General features: G+C 39.3%; 1 non-coding gene across 1 annotated transcript; it reads right to left on the bottom strand.

Annotated features, from left to right (window-relative positions):
- Positions 1-1,173: 1,173 nt before the first annotated feature.
- trnar-ucu (transfer RNA arginine (anticodon UCU)) lies at positions 1,174-1,265 on the bottom strand. The gene is given in 2 exon segments: positions 1,174-1,209; positions 1,229-1,265. It is a non-coding gene; the product is annotated as a tRNA-Arg (tRNA).
- Between the last annotated feature and the right edge of the window lie 24,751 nt (positions 1,266-26,016).

Raw genomic sequence — 26,016 nt, forward strand, 5'->3', positions numbered from 1 at the left:
TGTGCTGCTGTGTCACCATAATTTTCCCTATGGGGATCAATTAAGTATATCTTATCTTATCTTATCTTATCTTATCTTATCTTATCTTATCTTATCTTATCTTATCTTATCTTATCTTATCTTATCTTATCTTATCTTATCTTATCTTATCTTCATTCAAATAGAAAGGGGAAATATGCCTACCTGCCGGGTGTTACTCTATCAGCAGGTATTAAATTTTAAAAAATCTCTAAAACTTGGGGAGAATACATACTTCTTCTTCTTCTTCTTCTTCTTTCGGCTTTTCCCGTCAGAGGTCGCCACAGCGAGTCAACTTTCTCCATCTAACCATATTCTCTGTATCTTCCTCCCTCACACCAACTACCTTCATATCCTCTCTCACTACGTCCATAAATCTTCTCTTTGGTCTTCCTCGAGACCTCTTGCCTGGCAGCTCCAATTCCAGCATCTGTCTACCAATATATTCACTATCCCTCCTCTGTACATGACCGAACCATCTCAGTCTGGCTTCTCCGACCTTCTCTTCAAAACATCGAACATGTGCCGTCCCTCTGATAGACTCATTCCTGATCCTCTCCATCCTGGTCACTCCCAAAGAGAACCTCAACATCTTCATCTCTGCAACCTCTAGTTCTGCCTGCTGTCTTTTGGTCATTGTAACAGTTTCTAGTCCATACATCATCGCTGGTCTCACCACTGTCTTGTACATCTTTCCTTTTATTCTAGCTGAACACTGTGTATTTTTTTTTTTTTTTGTATTCAAGCAAACTCTTAGGGGGGTAAAAGATATTTACACCACTGCAGATGCTGTTTAACTTGTTTTGTTTTCCCTATTTCCTTTCTGGTTTCGTTACTTTATTGATTATCAAGGAGAGACATGAAGGAAAATGCTGCATATTCAAATAAATAATTCATTTATCCTTTGTCAATACCTTGTAGAGAAATCAAGAGTGATCCATTTATTCCATCCGAGTGCAATACATCATATTAAGAAAAGTGTCGAACGTTAACTCATCCTGGATGAACCATGAGCTGTCGGCTGCCAACCATCAGCGCCAGAGCAGTAGTGTCTTGCTCAACAGCACTTCGACACATGAGGAGGAGCCGGGAATCAAAGCAGGATTGTTTGGTTCCAAGGACGATTGCTCGTGTGACACGCCACCCCCAAAAACATGACTCCGGTGGGACTCGAACCCACAACCTTTGAATCACTCCTCAAGCTGTACACTAGAAGTCCAACGCGCTATCCATTGCGCCACGGAGCCATCCAATAAATATAACTGTGCAATCCTGTTTTCTTCTTTTCCATGAAACACATTTTGTCCACTTTCATAGACTTGTGTCTCTGTATGCCCGCAATAATATGCATACAGCTAGCCAGATTCAGTTGAGAAGTATGTTGCTGTTCGTTTCAGTTTAATTTTTGAACCTTTTAAGCTGGACGGTGTGCCGCAAACGTCCTTGGAACCTCACAATCCTGATTCGATTCCGTGCTCCTCCGAGTGTGTCGAAGTGTTGTTGAGCAAGATTCTGAACCCCTAATTGCTCTCCTGGCACTTCTAGATGGCAGCCAACAGCTCATGGTTCATCCATAATGGGTTAAATGCAGAGGAGGAATTTCCCGCAAGGGATTAATAAAGTACAAATTATAAAACCCACTTCTGAAAGTGGATATAGCATGTTTCTCAACAAACTACCTTTCAGTAATGCAAAAATTATAAAACCAAAAACCAAAAAAACCTCAAGATATTAGGCAAGTGCATGATACAAGCCTTAATTATTTAATCTCATGCCTAAATGTCCAGAAAGAATAGACATACATTGATAAAACGGCCGAGAAAATGTATTGATTTTACGTTTGAAAGACAGAAGAAAAAAACTTGATTTATTAAAATTTGATTCCCGGCCTCATGATACATAAAAGTACCATACCAAGAAAATAAACTAAAATGTTGAATTCAAGGAACAAACTCAGATCAGTCTTTAAATCCAAAATAAACTGTGCTTAAACAGACAAAATACAGGTCAAAAACCACAACTGGTTGATTAAATGCGCAAGAAAATGAAAAAAATGATGTACGGATTTTGATGCACGACCAAGAGCTTACATGGACTTTTCAGAGGCTTCCTTGACAGCAGGCCATGCTGATTTGCACGAGTATAGCCGTGATCCCTGGCTGACCGCCAGTGGTTTGGTCAGTGCTGTGCTAGGTGTTGCAAAGTGTGCAAATTTTTTTTTTGGTTTGTTTCTTTCTGTACCTCAAGCCATGCTGTGACTGTAAAGGAGGCTACTTAGCAGTTAGCCAACATTCTGGCGCAGTATGTTTCCAGTTACAGATACCTGCTCGCTCAGTATGTGCCTTTCAACACCTTCACTCTGCACTAATTGGGACAAACCACCCGCCCAGTGACCCTCAAGGGGCGCCATGGTGATATGTGTGTGAGTGAAAAAGAGAGATAGAGATAGAGAGACAGAGAGAGAGAGAAAGACTTGGACCTCAGTTTCCTTTCATTTCCAGCTCGTCCGATCGCGCCTCTCCTCATCCTGATTGTGTGTTCTGTTATTAATCGGCCCGCTAAGATTTGGCCATGAAAACCAAAGGTTACTTGACCCAGATAAAAGTTCCATAGTGTAGTCAATGTTTGTGCATGTTGCAGTGGAAAAATTCCCGCTGCTTCCAGCACCCCCAACCAACAGCACTGTGGTTTTCACATGCGCGTTTGAGTGCATGTTTGTGCAAGAAGCATAATTTATTAATGTTGCATCCTTGAACCAATTTCTCCACAGGAGCAGACATCACGCTGGGTTTTACACCAGCGCAAACCCTCCAATGTCCTTGGTGATGGTAGCTCAATATCTACCTTCTTCTTCGCCCCCCCCTTCTTCTCTATTGGCCCCCGCTTTGCTTTTGATTACACATTAGGTTGTTTTTCATTCATTCTTCCGCTCTGTCAGCACTATCAAGTAGAGAAAGGCTTTCTTTACTGAAAAAAAGTTAAACCCAACATACCCAATACATAATCTAAAACATTATTGGGGGAAAAAAAGATAAGCAAACATGAGCATAATCAAAATTCAGCACTAAGTTTCCAGAAAACATTGAAATAATGTGTATAAAGTCTTATTTCAAAACAAACAAACAAACAAATAAGCAAACAAAAATAAAACAAAAATAAAACAAAATAAAATAATCTAAATTTCAATCTTTTTGCCCTGTGTTAACACAAGGCTGCAGCAGGAAGCTCTTGCCCCATGCAACGCTGTGGGCGACATGCAAATTGTCAAATAACTATTAAAGTCTAAATCATTGTGTAGGTTTAAGCTGTTTATATTTCCTGAGGGTGGAGTTTTTGACACAATTCTGGATTGCGTCCGCTGATTTTTGTTTCATACCTCGCTTTTATTACATGTCTTGCTTATGTTCAAGGTATTATCAGGCTTCAAGTTCTTAAGAAATTCACCACATTAGAATCACATCCTGGATTATCTTCACCTTCCTCATTGATACAGCCCAGACACAGGGTTGTATCAATCCATCATTGGCCTTGGTAGTCATTTTAATAGCGGCCAATTCACCTTGCTATTCTCCTCTAGATAGCCAGATTGCTGGAGATCAATGTAAATAAATACATACATGCATAGAAATACATAAATAAATAAATGCATTTTTGATATGCATGGCATTTTCTTCAGGTTATTATTTGTCACTGCAAGCCGTCTTTTAGAAATCTCCTAATCCTGAATAGTGCAGTCAGTTTAACAAAAGAAAAGTTGTCAAAAGTCAGTCCCAAGACTTAACATAACATACTGTAAAGTTTCACTACATCAAGCTAACTTCTATGCTATGGCAAAGTAAATAAAAGCCGTCATTATCGGATGCAAAATTCTTATTTCAATATTGCATAGTTTTTTTTTTTTGTCTTTCAATATAAAATGGTTGGATTCTCAAAACATTCAATCAGATAGTGTAGTAGTTTGCTAGATGATAATGATAATTCAATTTTGCTCAAGTATCAGCCGATTTATTAGCTGACATATCCCCACATGAACTGGCATATCTTTGAGTTGCATCACCTTTCTTCCCTTGAATTCTTAAAAAAAAAGAGCCAGGAGGGAAAAACTAATAATCTCTTTCTCTGGCCTCAATTTGAATATCTGAATACGTTTTCATTTATGCTTCCCTCATCAAACAAAAGGTCGCTCTCTCATTTTTACTCCCTGCAGCGATTGTGACCGACTGCAGCTATTAATCTGCGGTGCAAGTTTCCAAAGTGGTCGGAGTTTGGAGGGGCATGTTTGATGGGAGATTGGGAGCTGTGGGGGCCGACGACTCTACAGCCTTGAGTTTCTGTGCCGCGGCAATGCCAAACACTGTAATTGGCACCAAATAGAGACACCCGACCGTTGCCCGTAAGGAGAGTAAGGAAGGGAGAAGACATCGGCGGTGAGGTCGCTGCCTCTTTGAAGACCGGATTCCTCTCCTCTCCTTTCAATTTAGGATCCAGATTTCTGACTTTTATTTTTCTTGCTCTGTAAGTTTTTTTTTTTTTTTTTTTTCCAAAATAGCTCTCCTCCAAAACTTGTTCCACTTAAGACATCAATTTCCAAAATGTATTCCTCAATATCTCCCCTGAAACTCACTGAATCTCATTGAATAAGTTGTCTTGGAACTGTGGATTTGGAATAGGTGTCGGTTAAAGCTATCGGCAATTTTTATTTTTTTTCTTTCCTTATCCTTGTAAACAGTAATTGTAGTATTTTCTGAACGAATTAAATTTGAAAATGCCCAAAAAGAACTGTATCTATAATACAGTGAAACCTTGACTTACAAGTACATCAACTCATGGGTTTTCTGCCTATTTTATTTTTTTGCGTCATGATGTGAGCCGAGTTCTGAGTAATGAATGAGTGGGACGAGCTTTTGACAACAATGTGGCAGCTGCTGTCAGTGAGCTGGTGTTTAAATAAGTCAGACATGCCGCCTACCAAACTGTAGCCCAGCGTAAATGATCCAAAAACATGAGTGGACTTTTCCATGAAGAGACGGAGAAGTTGTCATTTGTGAGATACAGTGATGGGGAGCCGCATATGGGAGAAGGCAGGAGACATTTTCAGGGATATGTGCAGCAGACACCGACTATGTCATTCAAAGCGAGCCAAGGATGGTTTGATCATTTTAAAAAGAGGACGGTCATTCATGCCGTTGCTAAATTAAGTGTAGCGATAAAGTGTAGTGGACTGTGCAAGATAAATTTATCAATATATTGCAGCATCAACTTAGCAAGTAAGTTAAGTAAGAGCATCACAACTCCCCCTGACTCCTCCACAGCTGCAGCCGTCTTTGTATGATCTTCATGGTAAATACACTCATTAATTTACATGTTATTTTCTTATCCTTCATTTTATGAAACATTATTTGTTATTTATAATGTACATTTAAAATCTTAAAACACATACCAAAAACATACGGTTGGGACAGATTGACAGCATTTTAATTCATTTCAAAGGGGAAATCTAATTTTATATAACAGCAAATTGAGTTGCAAGCTCAGTCATGGAGCAAATTAAACTTGTAGGTATTACAAGATATTACCGCACTAAAAGCAATACAGAAAGTAAATATAATTACTCCGGTACAAACCCTGCATAGTTGGAAAAATGTTTTCATTGGGAAAGGGATTTAATTATTGTTCCATAGTCGCGATATATGTCGGTACACTTGAAGCTCTGGAAACAAACTTTTTCAGGTTTTAAAGCAGTATACAGATGGTGGAAGGGGGTGATGTAAAAATAGCAGTGGAAAAATGGTGCATTAGCATGGCTTCAGTAAACAGGCCAAAAACTAACTTTGAAAAAGCAGCTGTAATGTGGATGTCCTATTTTTTTTACTACCTTGATATGCAACTGAGCAGCTTTTCATTGAAACTACAAAGAGCTCTTGAGCTTTCTCTTCTGTTGAACGTTCATGGGATACTGCTCAAAGTATTGACAAAGAATAACAAGTCAGCTACTCGCCGTCCCCAGATCAACAAAAACTGCAGATCAAATTACAATTTGATTTGCAGTGGAGAAGCTCCCTTGCTTTTTTTGTGTCTTCTACAATTTTGGAATATTTGTGGAAGCGGTTAGTACTTTTCAAACCATTCCAGAAAATTCTGTGATAAGACCTTGCAGCGCACCAGGGCGAAGGCAAAGCAGGGCTGCTCGACATGCAGCCCCACTCAGTGAGTGCGTGCAGTCAGTGGCCCGAGGCCCCCCACCGTGTTTCACTGTAGGTGTGCAGATGAAAGCACTGCTGGTGAGTGTGAATGAATGCACATACAAATATCTATGCATGCACATACACACACATGCTCACACACACACCCACATCCCAACACATGCACATGCTCACTCATATAGCACAAGCCTGTTTGAAGTGGCGCCCAGCAGTTGAGCTGAGTTGTGGCCGTAACTTCAGTTTGACATTTGGCAAAAAAATCCCCCTGAGAAGAGGGTACACAGACATACCAAAGCACGCACGCGTGTGCACACACACACACACACACACACACACACACACACACACATAGACATGCACGTGCACATCCTGTTCCCCTCCCTCCCATTTTTCTAGCTCATCATGTATACGCTACGCTCTACCTAAACAACCTCGGGCTTAATATAATTGGCCATCATATTTTGTGATGTCACCAAATTGAGTTGTGAACCAGTAAAACGGAGGCTGTTTTCAAGCCAGTGTGTGTGTTACACGGGTGAGAGAGAGAGAGAGAGAGAGAGAGAGAGAGAGAGAGAGAGAGAAAGAGTAGATGTTGCCCATTTTTTCTCTCAGCTGCAGTTGTAGTGCAAAATTATGTGCAAATCCCCCCCGACAAAAATGAAACCAGTTATATTTTGGGAAACTTGAAAATATACAAGTTAAAACCAAAAAGAAAACATAAAAAAGAGAGTTTATAAGCAAGATGCTGCTTTCGCTGCATACTGGAGTGTACCATTCGCCTCCATGCTGGGTGGGTCAGTTTATTCATCCTCCGCTGTTATGATGACCTTCTTTTTCCACAGAGAATCATATGAAAAGGATTCAGCATGGATAATTCCTTGCCTGGTCTTAAAGGCAGGCCCAAGAGGTTGAACAAGAAAAGATGAGCACTAAACGTATTGCACATCCTGGGAAATTATCATGGCAGTATGAACGCATTTGAGTCCGGGCGGATGAATTACAGAGTGTTATATTAGCACTGCAGGAATACTGTTGTGAACCACAGTATATAGTGGAGTATCGATTAAGTTTTTATTACAGTACAACCAATAGAGAAATAATGTTATTTGGAATGTTATAGAGAAGTTGCTTGTGTGCTACATATGTATATAATACATTATTTTAATTACAACATAGAGGTCACATGAGTTATTGAATAACTGAATAACTGCCAAGTTAGTTGCAGTGCCAAGTCGTTGATCACAATATCATATATATATATATATATATATATATATATATATATATATATATATATATATTTCTTTTTTTTTTTATTCTTCTTTTCTTAAGGGGTATTTGGTAAAGTTATGTTAATGTGTTGTCAGTAGCATTTTTTCACTTTTATTTTTATCATTTTATTTTATTTCTTTTTTTAATAATTACATCTTTATATGCATGACTTTATGTCTGCTATCCTTTTAATTTAATCTTGATAAAAAACAGACAATTTTTATCAAGATTAAGAAAAAAATTCTTATTTCTATCACCTCTGGACCTAAACAAGGTGCCACTCGAGAGTTTTTCACAACAGACAATATGATATATTTATTTTGAGATGTAAAAAGTGAGCCACCTCAGATTTTCATCAGATGCGATCAATTATGAATTAGCCTTCTGGATGGTTGCCAAGATGGCAGCGCTGTTAATTTCACCAGGCGGAGCAGTAGCACCATGGGTTGGGAGAGGAAAATAACAAAAAAAAAAAAAATCCTGGATACGCTCCAGTTTGCTCTCATTAGCTGCAAAGTGAACGCACAGCAGCTGTATGATCCAGCATAATTACCTCTCTATCCATTTTAGGTTATTATGTGAATTCAATGTACAGTACGTACACTTATACAAGGTATAAGAGGTTAAAGCTTTTTTTTTTTTTCCTTTTCGTTGTGTGTTTGACATCTGCAGCCATGTGTCTTTGTATTTGAAAGTCACTCCTCTGGTCTTGCTCTGGGGAAATGTCTTGCATAGCTGCCTAACTGCTGCTGCTGCATTAAATTAGTAAAGAACCAAAAGAAAAAAATCCAATGTATTCTTTTTCATCAAATTCATTTCTTTGATTATCATTATTTCATTGTAATTATTGTCTGGTTCTCTCCCAGGAGTGCTTGAGTGTGTGTTTGTGCGTATGTCTGACTCACAAGTTAGCCTCTATATGCCTATTGGTGCATATATGTGAGAATATTCACATGCACATGTATGTATGTATTGGCACGTGTAAATGTTTGTGTGTGTGTGTGTGCGTGTGTGTGTGTGCATGTGTGTCTGCGCTGGGTGGTTCAGGTCTACCTGTGAAACCTCAAGCCGCGCTGGTAATGAGCTCCATTGATTGAGGCTGTTAATTAAGACCTGTTTTTAATTATGTTCCCCCGAATCTGTCTGTTATAAATAATTTCTGAAAGATCGACACTTGTTTTCAACACGACAGATGTCGGGAGTTTGTGAGCCTTGTTTTCATGGGAGGGTAGAAATGGCATTTTTGCCCCACGCTGACATAGAAATGAATTATTTAGTTTTTTTATCGAAAAAAGAAGTTGAATAAACTCCCCTTTTCAAGCTGTTGCATCATATTATATGGTTAAAGTTTCATTACATAACTTAATTTTGCACATTCTTCCATTCTACATTACAATGATCAAGCAGTATGACGCCAGGGGTTCTGCAATATTTGGGACAAAATTGCTGAAATTGTAGTCACTCTGGGCATTTTTTCGAAAGAGTAAAGAAAAATATCACAGATGAAAAAGTGTCATTATTTTTGATGCACATTCTCAAATCAGCTTTTGAATATATAAAACAATATGACTGAAATTTTCATTTTTAAACCAATAATTAAAATAATAAGTGTGTGTATATCCTTTCAAAATGGAAAAAAAAAGACAAAAAAAGAATGCATTACATTTAGTACTTAATCGAATAAATCTAACTACATCAAAAACATATTTATATGTATCTTGTTTTGTGCATTGATTTTTTTGGAGGTTTTTGTTCAGCTGACAGACATTTCTTTTTTTTTTTTATTTGAAAACTCCACGACAGTAAATTTTGAACTTGGTTCCTTTAGAGATTGAATCTGAAATGAAAAGGGTTGACCAGCAGTGCGACCAACATAAATAAAAAAAAACAAACAAAAAAACATGGAGGACAAACAAACACGTTGGTGGGAACCTGTCAGAATGTGCAGGTCTCATTTTGTCCTTGTACGGACTGTAGTTCTAAAGTGCTTCTTTATTTGGTATTCAAAGAAATTCTTTTCTGCAGTTACAATGGCAAGATGGAAACTTTTTTTTTTCAAATAAACCAACAAAAACTATATACTTTTCGGTTTCTCAAAATGTAGTTGTAGGTTATGTATTAAGTTCTGGACCCATTTCTCTTGTCATGTTTATCATAAAACCTTTTTTTTTTTGGGGGGGGGGGGGGTTATATTGTGTCTCTGTGTTAAATTGTCTGTTTTCTGTTTTTTGGCCAACTCTGGTCTTATTAGTGAATCAAACACTGCAGTGGGTATTTACAAGAAAAAAAAAAAAAAAACAGACAGTCCCTCAGTCATCTATCCTTTTACATCCCGTGCCCTTGGTTCCCTCATTACTTCCCTCTACCCTTTCCTATCTTATTGCATTACCCTCATCCATCTTCTATTCTCTACTGTCATGTCTTTAGCCAGGTAATACAGTAGGAGTTCGCTTTTAATTAAATCCCATTTTACACTCTTGAGTACTCGTGATGCACCCACCGGTGAGACGAGTAATTCAATATATGTCGATTTGAGCACAATTACTGTGTTTCCCATTATCAAACCATTGGATACTAGAAGAGTTTTTGAGGTACATCAGTCTTCTAAAATGTTGTAGTTTCAATGAAAGTTTTAGGGGAAGAAATTGGATGAATCACCCCTGATTTCCTGCCCCTTACTTCTCTCTTCCTTTCAGAACGGCTGCTGACCACCACTGTTCCGTTATAATTTTTTTGCTTTTGCAGATGTTTGCATTTTAATTTTGTGCATCTGTGCATTATAGAGAAATGTGTTTAGAAAATGAATTCAGCTTTGACCCTGAAACATTTCTAGATCCATTTCTGTTTTGCCTGCAACACTGAATGGAACAATATTTTAGATCTGAAATCTGTACAAAAACCAAGATGACACATTCTTTGATTATAATTCTAATCACATATACAGGACTGTCTCAAAAAATTAGAATATTGTGATACAGTTCTTAACTTCTGTAATGCAATTACAAAACCAAAAATTACTTTTTCATGATATTCTTATATTTTGAGATAGGATTTTTGAGTTTTCTTAAGATGCAAGCCATAATCAGCAATCTTTAAGTAATAAAAGGGTTGCAATATTTCAGTTGATTTGTAATGAATCCAGAATGAATGACATTTTTGTTTTCTGTAATTGCATTACAGAAGATAAAGAACTTATCACACTATTCTAATTTTCTGAGACAGTCCTGTAAACGCACATTTGATGACATTTATTTATCACCACCAGTAATATTCACATGGACCTGCTTTATTGACCCGCATGTTGACTAATTTGTGATTGAAAACCCAATGCAAACAAATGTGATTTAATCAGCAAAATCAGTGTATTACAAAAATAAAACAATATAATATTACAAAAAGAATATCAGTGGCGCTAAATGTCATGTGTGTGTGTGTATGTGTGTGCCTGTGTGTCTGTGACAGAGATAAAAAGAGAGAGATCCCTTTGTGTGTGCATCAGGCGGCTGACCACAGCGGTAACAGGATTAGCATGCTAGTGGCATGTATGTGCAAGAGCACACGACAGGGGACTCAATGCTACAATGAAACACTGGGATTCTGGGAGACGGGTCTGAAGACTGACTTTCCCCAGCACTCTGGTCAATGAGGTTAATTCTGGTTTAAGTTGAGTCTCTGTCTATGCACTGCTCCCTCCTCCCCCCAGCAAAAAAGGAAAAAAAGATCAGCTATGTTAATGTCACTCACTTATTCAACTGACCTACATTGGGGTTCTCATGGAGTCTGCAGGAGAAACATGTTCCACTTTCTAAATATGTCAAAGTACATCAACCTTTAACAATTTTTTATTTCCTTTTTTCATTTCTTTTACAATGTCTCACCCGTCATGTGCTACAGCCAATATGCAGTTGCATTTCCTAAAAGCAACCAAGCATTTTTCTTTCAGAACCTACGTGATTATTGTGTTATCCGAACCAATCATATACAATACGTTTTCAGCCACAAATTAACCAATTAGTATGTTTTCCTTACATCCCAAGCAGTACTTAATAGTATTTTAATAATAGAAATTAGCAAGCATCTTGGATGGTGGATGACATGAAATTCAGAACAAAAAAAAAAAAGAGAAAGCCGAAGTGGACCGTCTCTAAAAGGATTCGACCATGGAATGACCCTGAGGTGGGGATGGGTTGGGAAGGGTCACAGAATGTTAAATACACTGAACTGTCTTATATATTAGACAGAAAATGCAGGGGATTCCAAATCAACTTGAATGAGTTTCCTTTTGATGTTACTCCTTATCATGCAGGTGTGAGTCTTGAAAAAAAAAAAAAATACAGGTAATTTAGAAAAAAAATTTAAATATATAAGAATCACAGGAGAGATTTTAATTTTACTTGATTAATAACTGCACTATTTCTCCACACGTGGCAGGAAATTAATGTGTGACACAGTTTGATCTCTGAGTGAAAACACACATATGAAGTTCTGCATGCTTTATTTTTGCTAGAAAATGTCGAAAACAAAAAAAAAATCTAATTCTAATCTCTAGAAGGTATGGAGCTCTCTTTCCTTTAACCTTCCTTTCAAGTAAAAAAAAAGAACCTCAGCAAGAGCCCCGAGGAAGAATCCTTCCTTTAGGACATACAGCTGTGAGCAGATGACACATCTTCTGAAAGATTTATTCATTCATTCATTCATTCATTCATTCATTCATTCATTGAACCACTCATTTTCGATACTGCTTATCCTACAATCAGGGTTGCAGGGGCGCCTGATACTGTCCTGCATGTCATCGGGTGAGAAGCAGGTTACACTGGTGGCCAGTTTTAGTAAGAAAAAAGAAAAAAAAAAAAAAAAAGGAGAAATGCATCTGCAGATGCTGTAGAAATTCTAATTTTATTTCATTCTTGAGAAATAAGACATTTTTTTTACTGCAATGGACCACCTTCCCTGCCAGCTTGTGATTATGTTGTTCATCAGCAGCGCTGGACATACAATTCTGCTTTTTTGAAAAACATTAGGAAAAAAACAAAGACCAATTCTCAGAAGGCTCACTTACATTTTGCTTTTTTTTTTTTTAAATGTATCTTAATGGAACATTATTATTGTAAATGACCGGTTAGATTTTCCAAAAGCAGCAAGAAAACGATGGGGTGCACCGGTCTTGTGTAAAATCTGGCAGAATGAGTCTGTGGTGATGGAATATGGGAACAATCTATCGCACAAATTGCCCTGAACCTTGTAAAAATTACACCAGCGTCTCAATTTTCTCAAAGTAAATTCCAGTCATTATTAATCGGGCTAAGTGAGGCAGTCACTGTTGCATGCACCCACACGTTCCACATATCTCTGACACTATAAATCATGCCAGGGTTCCTGTTCCCTCTTCTCTCTGGACACATTTACCTTGTAAACGGCCCTGGTTGTTTAAATGACACTTAGTGTTTCTAAAAATATTTGGGTTTAGAACTTTTTTTTCCTCTTATTCATTGTTTTCTCCATATCTATCTTCCCGCTCCTTCTACCCGTTAGCTGAAATATTTGCTGTTTTAAAGTAGGTTAGGTTCTTAGTGATCATGCAGATACGCTCTGGGGAAATAAAAGATTCAAAACATGATCCCATTAAGTGACTGGTTAGTCACCTTTAGTCACGGCCTCTAGCAATAGCCCTGGAGTTTGGATGACATTGATTGCAACAATTGAAAAGAAACTAATCGTCACCATTGCATGGAATCAAAGTACTGATATCTAACATTCTAGTAACAGAAACAACCCATGATATAATATCATAAAACTCAGTTGGCTTTTTTTCTGGAATGGTGTCCAAACCTGGTATAGGGCTATTTCCAAAAGAACAAATATTTTTTTCTGATTGTTACGGTCCCCATTAGCAAGATTCCGTGTCACTGGAATACAATGCTGCAAGATGGCAAACGTCTTACACAGTGACTGCAATGCTCCAGTGTGTTTCAAGGGTGCTACAAGTGTGTAAAAGGCTCAGTTGAGCTGGTGTGATATAACTTGAGGACAGCTCTCCTGTTTTGAAAGAAAAGATGGCTAATTGAGGCAAAATCCTGCATCTCGTCTTCTTGGAATTCCGTTGTCGCTCTTGTCTGGTTGGAGTCGGAGGATTCATTAAAGACTCGGCTCTTTGAGGATCATCCTCATTGTGGAGTCGCAAGACACAAAAGTGCGTGGCTTTGGAGACGTGTTCTTTGGCAAAATATGAACAGTATCCACTGGATTCTGCACACACACACAGACGCACACACACGTATAGACACACACCTCCTGCTGGTGGAATGGCGGGATTAGCTCACATGCCCCCATTTTTCCCCGTCCCCTCTCAGTTATGCTCCATTGTTGCTTTCATCCAATCACTTTGTCTCTCCCGTCGGCACAATTACAGCTACATTCCACTTTCTATTCCTGCTTCCACATATACAAACATGCCGCTCACCCCAGCAATCTCCCCAGGGTGCCATAGTAACTCCACGGGAGGGAAGCGTCACCCCTGTCTTCCTCCTCGCTGAAGACACCACCCCCAACCACTTCCTGCTTCCTCTCCAATCACGTTCCGACCGAACGTATCATCCAATACCGGTGTCCCCATCACCTGCAGGCTAGCCCCATCTCCTGGCCAATAGGCGTGGCGGGTTTCTACGTCACAGCAGGGGGTTTAAACCTGCTCAGTAACAATGAGGGAAGAAGGAAAAAAGGGAGTTCGTAGTAAAAATGGTGACCTAGTTTTTTTTTTCTTTTTTCCTTCCACACCCCCTCATTTAAACTCTCTCCTCTCCATAAGCCTCTTCAGAAAACAAAAGAATGATTCCCAGGTCTTCCTCGGGATAAATAGTTAAATAGTGAATGTTGAATATGGAGAACACCATCCTGGACTGCTGCAAACACCAGCTCAAGCATGTATTTTTTTTTTTTTTGTAAATATATGTGTCTTTTTCCCCAGCCGAGACTGCAACAATATTATAATTTCTCAGAGGTAATGAAGCTGCTCATTAAATTCACACGTGATAAAGACGGGATTTGTTTTTATGTGAATTCATTCATTCATTTATATTTCTATTTTTACATTACAACCAGGAGTAGAGGGAAAACACGAACTTGAATGCGTCACAAGCAACTCATCATCCATCATTGTGTCTCAGATAGTGGCAACACGCTTGGTGTTGGCTTCAACAGAATGTAGCACACTGTAGAACCATAGGATTAAGAAGGAACCTTTGGACATGTACCTTTTTTTTTTAACTTCTCTATCATGTTTTGATATTAACTTACTTCACGGGAATATGACAATAATTGCTAGAGGTTGCACTGAAAAAATAATCAATAAATAGATGAGGTGCAGGTGAAAAAAAACCAAGGGCAATAGATAGAAAGGATGAGTGAATGAATGAATGAATGAATGACAAGAGTATTGAATAAATGGATGGATGGATGGAAAAAATGTGTTGTCGGTAGAAATGGAAAGATGTTTATTCATGTATATTTATTTATGACTGTATATATATATATAACTTTAATACATTTTTAAATTCATAAAAAATAAATTGATCATTAAAATATATGTATATATTTATTTATGTATTTAATCAAAGTAAAACATCCCTCTCAAGTCAATTTGGTTGAAAGTGTATGCGTGTATGTGTGTGTGTGTGTGTGTGTGTGTGTGTGTGTGTGTGTGTTTAAGATAAGTCATTATTTCATGCTGTTTTTAACTCAACTTGCTTATACTATTTTGATTGATAAGATCAATACAACATTATGTTTGATCAATTTGAGCAATTTATGTCTTTCTATTCAGCTCTGAAAACAAAACGAAAACAAATCAAAAATTATTTTTTAAAATAAAAAAATTATATTCTCCATGATGACTGGCATCACAGTATATTGCTGTTGAAATCTTCTAGTTGTGGCAACTGAACTTGAATTTCTTCATTTGAAGACGTTTCACCTCTCATCTGAGAGGCTTCCTCAGTTCCGAACTGACCTATTCTGAACGGATGAGGGGTGAAAGATCTTCAAGTGCAGAAATTCAAGTTCATTTGCTACAACAAGAAGCTTTCAACAATAATTCACCATGACCTGGATTACTGAGAACCTCCACAGATAGTATATTGCATATTGAATTTCAGACATTATTTTCAAATTAAAAAGAGGAAAAAAAACGGACACATGCCAGAACATTTCCTAGTACAGGGGAGGCTGCCACTATCTAAAATATGAATATGCCTCTAGACCTCCATAATAATAATGATAAAAAAATAATATAATATTCTTATTCTTATTGTGTATTTTTACAAATTCAGTGTGCGAAATTCAGCCCTTTGTTTGACAGTTTTCATTTAATGATGCCTACACATCTTCTGCCGTTTTGAGGCACAATATTTGACCCCTGCAAGGAAAGCTGTATCAAAGGTTTGGGAACCAACAGCAAAAGTTTCTTGGTGCTGTGGCATAATGACTGAGGCAGACGCAAGGGATTCTGAATCACAGACTGATGTGCCTCTTCAAAAAAAAAAAATGAAAGAAAGACAAAAAATGAAAGAAAGACAAAAAGTGATTAATGGAAACAAAAGGATGCTTTTATGCTGGTGTGGTGAGGTTGCAGCAACCATTTGTGTAGTAAATAATCCTCACCAAAACCTCATCAATGACTGTAAGCAGTTATTTGGTTTGAGGGAGGAAAGTGACAGTACAGTATTATAATTATACTAATGATGCTAGTAACACTGAAAATGATAATTACAATAATATTGACAATTTTACTACAACTATCACTACAACAAATATTTTAACTACTAATAATAATGGTAAGAGTAAAAATTTGTATAATTACGATCTGACTATTTCATTCTAATATTGACATTACCTTTGAGCGAGACCTCCCAAGGAGGGACGGAAGCAGCAAAGGAAGGGATGAGGAGCAATGGTCTTTTGAGTTTTCATGTTCATTTTGGCTAAAAGCTTAACAGTGTCTTTGAATTCAGTAGGTAGAATGTTACAGTGGTCAAATAATGGCCTCCCGAAAACCATTTTTTCTTTTGATCAACTTTTCTATTGGGTCAAATATCCACACGTGTTGATAAAATTCCATTTATAATTCAAAAGTCAGTAACAATTACAGATTTCTGCTGTTTTTTCTGGGGTCGGGGGGATTGACAGCTTTGATGCAAATTTGCAACAGGGAAACCTGGATGATATGCCATACAGTGCCCAGAGAGGTGCGCACGAGATTGGCAGAGAATTATGACCATGACTTTTTATCTGCCATTAGCTATCAAACAGCCTCAACATGGCACTGCTCCACACATCCAAAGTTTTTGGACAAGAGGAAAAGGGCTACTTTGATGTAGGTCACTTTATTTATTTATTTATTTATTTATTTATTTTTAATTTGTGGTTTTTTTGTTTTTTTTTGACATTAACACGATGCTGTTCAAGTGCGCCAACTTGGCATCACACTTGTGATTGGAAAAACAGTGATGGCCTTATTTGGTGAGCCATTGTTAAAATGATTCTGTCTTTCTCTGACAATTCTTCCTGCCAACATTTTCACAGAAAACCCAGTAGCATTTCCACGTGGCAAAAACAAAAGGGGCACTCTTTCCAAATGCATGATTTCTAGAGAAGGACATTTTGCACTTTGATGGCAATTCAAAGCTAAGTATGGACTCAATGAACCACTGAGGTGTCTGGGCTTAAAGAGCAGCAAAAGGTTTGCAGGGACCCTCACAGATGCAAGGCATTAAAAAAACCTTTGACAAACTAGTATTTGGAAAGAATTTCCCTTTGACAGCTATCGAAAACAATGAGTCCAAGCGGCATTTGACTGAAACTGCCCCAAACCGTAACCATATTGGACATTAACACTGTATTACTGCAGAGGACAGCATGAACCGCTTTATAGGATGACTGCACTTCTTGTGTACAAAGGATAATGACACACATTATTCTTTGTATGGGATATAATTGCATCCAAGAAATTTCCATATTGATATTGTAGTGTACCACAATAATTCCAAACTCTTAATAAGAAAGATGAGAAGAATATATGCCTAGTTTCCATTTGTATCTCCCTGAACAGGCCATTGTCATGGTCCAGTTCTTGAGTTTTGATATGATCCTGCCAAATTTTCCAAGTTACAGTGTAGTGTCTGGATGCATCATGGCAGGCATAAACTAGAGGATAAACCCATGGAGTCATTCAAATCCCAAGCAATAATGGAAAGGTCAGAAGAGACTTTAAAATGACATGTCACTGCAGAACCTCCAACATAGCGGTTTGTGAAAAGCAGTAGTTCAAAAGCAGGCTTCGTAAGATCAGGGACACAGCAGTGTAGAGGCACACACAATGGAAAAGCATCCTGGCAGGAGGGTTGCCCAGAAGTGGTCTAGCAATATGCACATTAAATTTAGTTTTTTTTTTGTACCAAGAGGCTTGAGGGGTTGAAGTATACCGCTTTCAGAGCAAAATTACAAGGAAAAGATGAAATACTGCAAATCTAGATACGGATAAACCTTTATTGTATTTTTTTTCACGTTTGTCATTGTTGTTTTTGTGTTCTGAATTATGATCCCCTTTTTAACTCTTCTTTCAACATCATATTGAATCACTACTGTGCCCTCTTTAGCAATGCCATGAAGCAATTCCATGTGAAGCAAATCAAAGTGCAAATTAGTAGATCTCCCAGTTTATGCTCAAAATTAGTGCTTTTTAGACAGTGACAGATTTATGACATAACTTAAAAGTATAAAAAGGGACACAGATGAAGGTCTGAGAAACAATAGTCAATTGGAGCGTTGCCGGAGAATGAGTTCTTCAGCAGAAGTAACTGACTGGTCTTTATTTGATGCAGACTAAGCTGATAGTGGCAAAAACAATTTCCAGTTTCAAAATTTGAAGGTCTAAAGACTGCCCACCTGCTTCTCAGCTCTGTCCAGTAAATGTTAGTGTACAATGTAAAATAAACTGTCTAACTTCATTTAGTGTCATAAAAAAAAAAACAAAGCAAAAAAAACAAAAAAAACAAAAAAAACATTCCAACTATTCCCCAGATGACTGTTATATACATATTGCTACAAATTGAATCAAAATAAATGTATCAATAGCTTTGAAAAAGCAGATATAAATTGAACGAAAATCAACTGGGTGCACACACAATCTACTCAGTTTTTGGCACTTTGCAACATCAGGTTTTAAGGTACTTAATAGCACAAATAGTATCAGAATGGGGCTACAGCAGATCACTGCAGATCACTTGAAAAATCAAATAAGATCTTGCTTTCCAATGTCTGTTCTGCTGATTGGTCTGGGACTCTATCCAGAATACATGCATTTTACAATGAATTGAAAAACGAGCCATCCGCCTCCCCCCCAAACAGTTGGCCTACACCTTAATATATAACCACCCAAACCCTCCACTCCCCCAAACAAACATCTGTATCGCTGCAGTTACCAACAATTCTGCCCTAAAGCGTATATTTTGATGTCTGGTTTAAATGTCGTTGTCATTTTTTTCATTTTTTTTTCGCAAAGGTAAGTGATTAGATGAAATTGATATTACAGAAATGTGGTTTCAGAAAAAAACTGGAAGAGGTTTTCAATACAAGACATTATGGCTCACAGCAACCCAACCAATAAAGGCCAACCTTTTTGGTTGACATTTTCACTGTTAAATAAATCTAAGGCTAGTCTGAACTGTATGATGGTCAGTGGACTGGTAAAGTTTTATTTTTTTATTTTTACTTTTAATACTGTTTGCCTCTGTGGCCCCTCTAGTTCTAAGTTAATGAGTTACTTCACTCATACGCTAGATTATAAGAGCAGAGGTAGGAGCACACAGGTAGTATAGACAATGTAATCTGAAGAGCAGTGACTGGTAAGTAGTGGTGAGAGGTGAGAGTGTAGCCAGACAGCATAGGATGTTAGTTTGTAGAAGGAATCTGGTGTCAAGATAGATTAAGAGGACAAAGGCAGAGCAGAGGACAAAGTGGTGGAAGCTGAAAAGGGACGAGTGTTGTATGGTTTTCAGGGAGGAGTTGAAAAAGGCTCTGGGTGGTCAGGGAGATCTTCCAGATGACTGGACAACTACAGCTAATGTGATTGGGGAAGTACAGCCAAAGGAGAGAGGGATTTTACAACTTACCTAAAGCTAAACAGAGAGATAGAGAAAGATGTGCAGCAGGTTTGGGTGATTAAGGACAGAGCATGAACTGTATTGACAGGTGCCCGACAAGTAATGGGAAGATTGAAAGTGCTTTGAAGAGCTGAAGAATTAGGAAGATGAAAGAGAGAGAAGGGTTGAAGAGGTAACTATTCTCGACCACAAAGTAGTAGAGATTCTTAAAGGAGATGTGAGGAGGGCATTGAAGAGGATGAAGAATGGAAAGGCAGTTGGTCCTGAAAATATACCTGTGGAGGTATAGAAATGTCTAGGAGACGCAGCAGAAGAGTTTCTGATTAGATAGTTCAACAGGATCATCGAGAGGATGCCCGAGGAAAGGAGAAGTTTGATGGTGCCCATTTTTTAAGAATAAGGAAGATGTGCAGAATTGCAGTTACAATAGTGAAATAAAATGGATAAGCAATCCAATGAGCAGGGTGCCAAGAGAGGACATACAGTATGGTACTGTACAAGGAAATCTGGAGTGGCAGTTAGGTATGCGACAGTGGTGCAGGACATGTATGCAAGCTGTGAGAAAGTGGTGAGGTATACTATAGGTGTGACAGAAAACTTCAAAGGGGAGTTGGGACTATATCATAGCTTCTAAAATAGTGTGGCGCGCCCCCGCATCTGGATGTTTACAGACGACATTGTGATCTTTAGTGATAGCAGGGAGCAAATGGAGGAACCTTTAGATCAGTGGAGGTATGCCCTTCAAAGTACAGGGGTGACTTTTGGCCACAGCAAGACAGAATTCATGTGGTGAATGAGAGGGACACAAGTGGATATGAGATAAAGGATTTGAACTAACTTCAGGTCAACATTCCAGAACAAAGGAGAGTGTGGAAAAGAGGCGAAAAATGTTTGATATGGCATATTAAATACATAGATAAACAAATGGTATGATATCAATTTATCATATTTTCTTTCAATTTTTCTATATGCTCATTCCTTACAAGAAAGTGTTCTCAGTATTTAGCCTGTGAACCATACGTGAGCAATTAGCAGTGGGCAGCCACTGAGCAGCACCTGGGGAGCAGTTAGGTGTTCTCCATCTTGTACAACAACACTAACAGGCGAGAAGGGGCTCAGGAATTGAGGCAGGGATGTTCGGTTCTAAAACAGCTGCTATTAACATCCGAGACTTGCTGCCCCATCCCCCCACGCCCCTGCACCCCCATTCCCCCATTGATTAATTCTGACTGGGACAACTTCACAATGAACAATGCAATATTATATTCCACATATATTATAGCAGTATAATAGGTTACTAAATAAAAATACTCAGAGACAGCGGGGAATTTGTGTCAAAAGACGACCGTTTCCGTATTGCACCATCAAAATTAGATAATCAACATTCAGTTTTTATAATTCACTTTTTAATCAAAACATAATAACACACTCTCGGGTGTCACCAGGCAGCTGCAAGTATTATAAGATTATTGTTCTCATGGTGAGCTAATGGCACTTGTTCATTATGAAGAGACATGAATTTAATTTCTTGAGCATTTGTCTCAATTAGAATTGTTATAAGGGTGGAGGATGAAGCCGATGTCTTTTGACTACTTGATATTGAGCAACAACTGTTTTTTTTTTTTTTTTTTTTTTTTTTTTTCTCTATTACTTGATGTTAAACAATAGCACTCACTGTGAGTAACCTGAGCTACTTAAATGCTTCTAAAATTAAATAAAAACTTGCAAGTGAAAAAAACACAAAAATTAATCAACCAATCGATCAAACAGTAAATCAATCAATCAATCAATCAATCAATCAATCAATAACAAAAATAAACAGATACATAAAATAAAAAGTTTGAATATAAAGTGTCAATATTTTATTTTGAGAGCCTGCAGAGCAAGAACACTAATGCAATTGGCATTGCTCACATCAATTTAAATTTACAAAAAATTGATTAATGAGAAGGATACAGCTTTCTTCTCTCTGGGTGTATGATTGGTGTTCAGGTAACATTTTAGTACAATCTCTATTGTAATCATACAAATGCAACACATTTCTGCAGCTCACATGATTGAATGATTGTATGACTCAATCTGTTGCTCTTTGATTGACAGGCAACAGGCAGCTGGTTGACAGCTCGGACAGCCTCTAGAAAAAAAACCCTCCCCTCCCAAACCCCGAAGCGCAGAATAAGCAATATAAAGAACAAATTAAAACAAATAAACAAACAGACAAAACTGCAGTACGTACACATGGCAATACTGGAGCAAGTTAAATTCTCAGTTATTATTACCACACCCCCTCTGCAGTGCAGATACCTTTTTTTCAGATTCATATTTGTTTAAAAGAATTACCTCTGTAGTGCTCAGTGCAGGAATGTTCAAGCACAAGTTGTCTGATTTTGTGAGTATTGCGTATCTGAGCTTATAATCTTGGTATCAGAAAACCTGATAAGCCTTTTCTTCTAGTCTGACGGATGTTTTTTTTTTGGTTTTGTTTTTTTTTTTTTTTTTTTTTTTTTTACCTAGACTCTGCTGCCTGAAATCATTATACTGCTGTATCAATGTCTTATTCCACCTTCAGAACACTGCTGAATAAGGTTAAGTGCAACAGAAGAAAATACATGATGGTCGTAACAAGGTTGTCTCCCCCCCAGGGAGATGAAGATGCAGTATTTAGTCTTTCTGTGATGAAAGGATTCAACAGAGTAGGCAGTTTAGATCATAGAGACCAAGTTCACAGGATACAGGATTCTGGTTTCCCCAGATGTGGAGAAAACAGGTCAGGCTGCTCTAAAGGTACTGAAGGAAAATTATCACTTCACTATTATCCACGCATTGCGGAATCTCCAATCATCATAAAAGAAAGATAGAAAAGATGTGCTTCTGACTTGTTGTGTGACCTGAAATATTAACATTCTGAATGAGATGCTTGATTTTCCTCGTGCAGTTATCAGAACTCACGATTAAGAGCGACATCTTGATTACAGAGCCATTAGAGTATTCCGATTGAGACAAACACCATGTCATGAGTTTTATCAAAGCTGGGATAACATCACACAACATTGCAGAGAATTTCAGCGGTGACCCATCACCTGCACAGATTTTCCAGTTTTACTATTTTCTTTTTAGTTTTGTCTTTCCGTCCATAGATGTGGAGCTCTGTTACATTGTTAAATGTATCTTAAATGGATGCCATTCCAACCATTTCTTAACTTATTCCTGTGATGAGCTGTTCATCATCCAGAATGAAATCCCCTTGACTGAAAGACATCTGATCAGAGCTTCTGCCTGATATAACTATGTCACATATGATCTAATTCCTCCCTGGTTTCATTTTTGAAGATAAACAGAACACAATACTGTACATCCTGCCCTGTTTGACCTGCTACGCACAGACCGTTGAATAAAGTCAGTATATATTTCATGTGAAACCAGAGCTTGTATAAAGTTGCCGTAATGCTTGTCTTGGAATCACTACAATGGTGGCTCCCAATGTTGGCGGGCTCACCGAGGATGGGACCCAGCACAGATGGATCCGGTGGAGACAAAGCTGTTTTTTCCCAGGATTCTCAAATAATTTACATTGCAGTGTAGTTGATGGATTAGGTGCTGCTATTAACATCCAAGTCATGGTTATGGAAAGATTACCTTTTTTAATAGTTTCAGGGGGGTTCAAATGATTAAGGCTTTTCCATGAGATGTAGATTTCGATCGGGCTATCGTTTATGGTTTTCCACATTTTTTTTTTTTTTTTGACAAATCTTGGGTCTGCTGATAAATGTCTTAAAATTGTTTTTTTTTACCCGCCTCCTGGAGTGTAAAGTGTCACAGGAGTGATGAACAATAACTGCAGGATAATTGACCCCAGGGACCACCCAGTGTGAGTCATGCTGGCCCTCAGGAGTGCTCTTGAGAGGTAGCACTTCTTTTGTTACAACTGATGTCATAGCTGTGCCCACAGAGCCTGCTCAGTGAGCGTGACCTGACACAGCTGTCTTGACGCAGTTCAGTTATTAACTGTTATTGCTCACCCGGGCTCAGCTGGACCTTGGGCTCACCAGCAATAGGAGGGGCCATGGGGGTCGAGCGTGATGTGAGCTGGGTGGTGGCCGGAATGGAGGACCTTGGCGGTCCGATCCATGGCTGAAGAAGGCGGGGAAGGAGCCTGAGCTAGTATCGGAGGCTGAGAGGTTCTGGCAAGATCTAATCAGACTCAGCTCAATGCATGACTTGAGTTCTGGAACCATTGGGTTTGACTCTTTTCCACTCTGGTCAGAGGCCCCGGGCGGGCATATTGATTGCCCGCTGTCTTGGTGCCTGCGTGTTCGGGTTCAACCCGGTGAACGAGAGGCCCTCCCTCCGCCTTTTGGTTGAGGGACAACTTCTGACTGTTGTGTGTGCTTTTGCAACCAACAGCAGTTCAGACTACCCACCCTTTTTGGGGTCCCTATAGGAGCTACCAGAGACCACTCCTATCAGGGACTCATCTTACTCCAACTTCACTGCTCATAAAGGCAACAACACTAAGACCTTGAGAGGCAGGATTGGGAGGAAGGGTACCCCAGATCTGAACCCAAGGGATGTTCTGTTACTGGACCTCTGTTCTCTCCATAGACTGCTCATAACAAGCACCTTGTTCAGACATTAAGTTTTGCCAATGTGCACCTGGCACAGCACACCTTAGGGCACTGTTCAATGACAGACTTTGTGGTTGTGTCATTGGACTTGCGGTAGGGAACGCTGATTCCGAGTGGGCCATGTCCCGCGCCTCTATTGTTGAGGTGGCAGACCGATACTGTGGGCGTAAGGTGGTCGGTGCCTGTTAAGAAGATAACTCCGTTGTTGGACCCCAGCGGTGGGGGATGCCGTTAAGCTGGGGAGAGGTAGTCTTACCAAGCCTTTCTCGCTTGTGGGGCTCCACAGACAGCTGACAGGTACTGGCAGGCCAAGCGATATGCAGCTGTGGTGGAAGGGGTTTGGTGAGGCCATGGAGAACCACTTTTGGAAGGCACCAAGGAGATTCTGGTCTGCCATTTGTTGGCTCGGGAGGGGGAAGCCGTAGGCTACCAATACTATTTCCGCCATTTCCACCATTACAATTGACATGGTGGGCTGCTGTCCTTGACCTTGGATTTTGTGGATCCGTGGAAGGAATACTTCCAAGGTCTCCTAAAATACTGACAACACACATTCCAACAAGTGAAGCAGAGTCGGGGGATTCTGGGGCTCTATTTCAAGGGCTGAAGTTGCCGTTGTAGTCAGACAGGTCTGCGTTGGCGGGCCTCTGAGGTGGATGAGATCCACCCTGTGTTTTTTAAGGATCTGGATATTTTGGGTCTGTTCTGGCTGACATGCCTCTGCAGCATTGGTGCTTGATTGTCAGATTGGGATGAAGATCCCCCCCTTTCAAGAGGGTGTGCCCCAACTACAAGGAATCACACTCCTCAGCCTCCCAGTAAAAGTCTACTCAGGGGTGCTTGAACGGAGGTTCAGATGGGTCATTGAATCTGGGATCCAGGAGGAGCAATGTGGTTTTTGTCCTGGCATTGTGGACAAGCTTTACACCCTCAGCAGGGTCCTTGAGAGCGCACAGGAGTTTGCCCAACCAGTCTACATTTGTTTTGTGGACCCGGATAAGTCATTCGACTGTGTCCCTAGGGGAATACTCTGTGGGGGTGCTCTGGGAGTATTGGGTACCAAACTTTGTAATATGGGCTGTTTGAGCCTTGTATGATTAGTGCCAGAGCATGGTCTGCATCGCCAGCTGTAAGTTGGATTAATTTTTGGTGAGCGTTGGACTCAGGGCCTTCCTTTGACACAAATCTGTTCAAACTATTATCGACAGAAATTCTAGGCTCAGTCAGGGTATTGAGGGGATCCAGGTTAGTGACCTCAGGATTGTGTCTTTGCTTTTTGCAGATGATGTGGCTCTTTTGGCTCCTTCAGAACATGACCTCCAGTGAGAGGGATGGGTTTTGCAGCTGACTGTGAAGTGGTTGGGATGAGGTTCAACATCTCTGAATCCAAGACTGTGGATCTCAACAGGTGGAGTGCCCACTCCAGGTCCTGCCTCAAGTGGAGAAGTCAGGGTATCTTGGGGTCTTGTCTTGTTCACAAATGGGGGAAGGACGGAACAAACTATTAATAACTGGATCGGTGACAGCAGTCTCTCCTGGTGAAGAAGGAGCTGAGCTAAAATGCAAAGCTCTCAATTTACCCGTTAATCAGTGTTCCCACCCTCATCTATGGACATGAGCTGTGGGTAGTGACCAAATAACAAGGTCACAGTTCCAAGGGACTTAAATGAGCTTTCTCCGCAGGGTGTCCGGACTTTCCCCGACACCACAGGGTCTCCGCAGTGTCTCCGCAGGGTGTCCGGA

This window comes from Fistularia commersonii, chromosome 35, assembly GCF_037954325.1.
Source record: "Fistularia commersonii isolate RoL2024-O1a breed Wild chromosome 35, RoL_Fcom_v1.0, whole genome shotgun sequence".
NCBI lineage: Eukaryota > Metazoa > Chordata > Actinopteri > Syngnathiformes > Fistulariidae > Fistularia > Fistularia commersonii.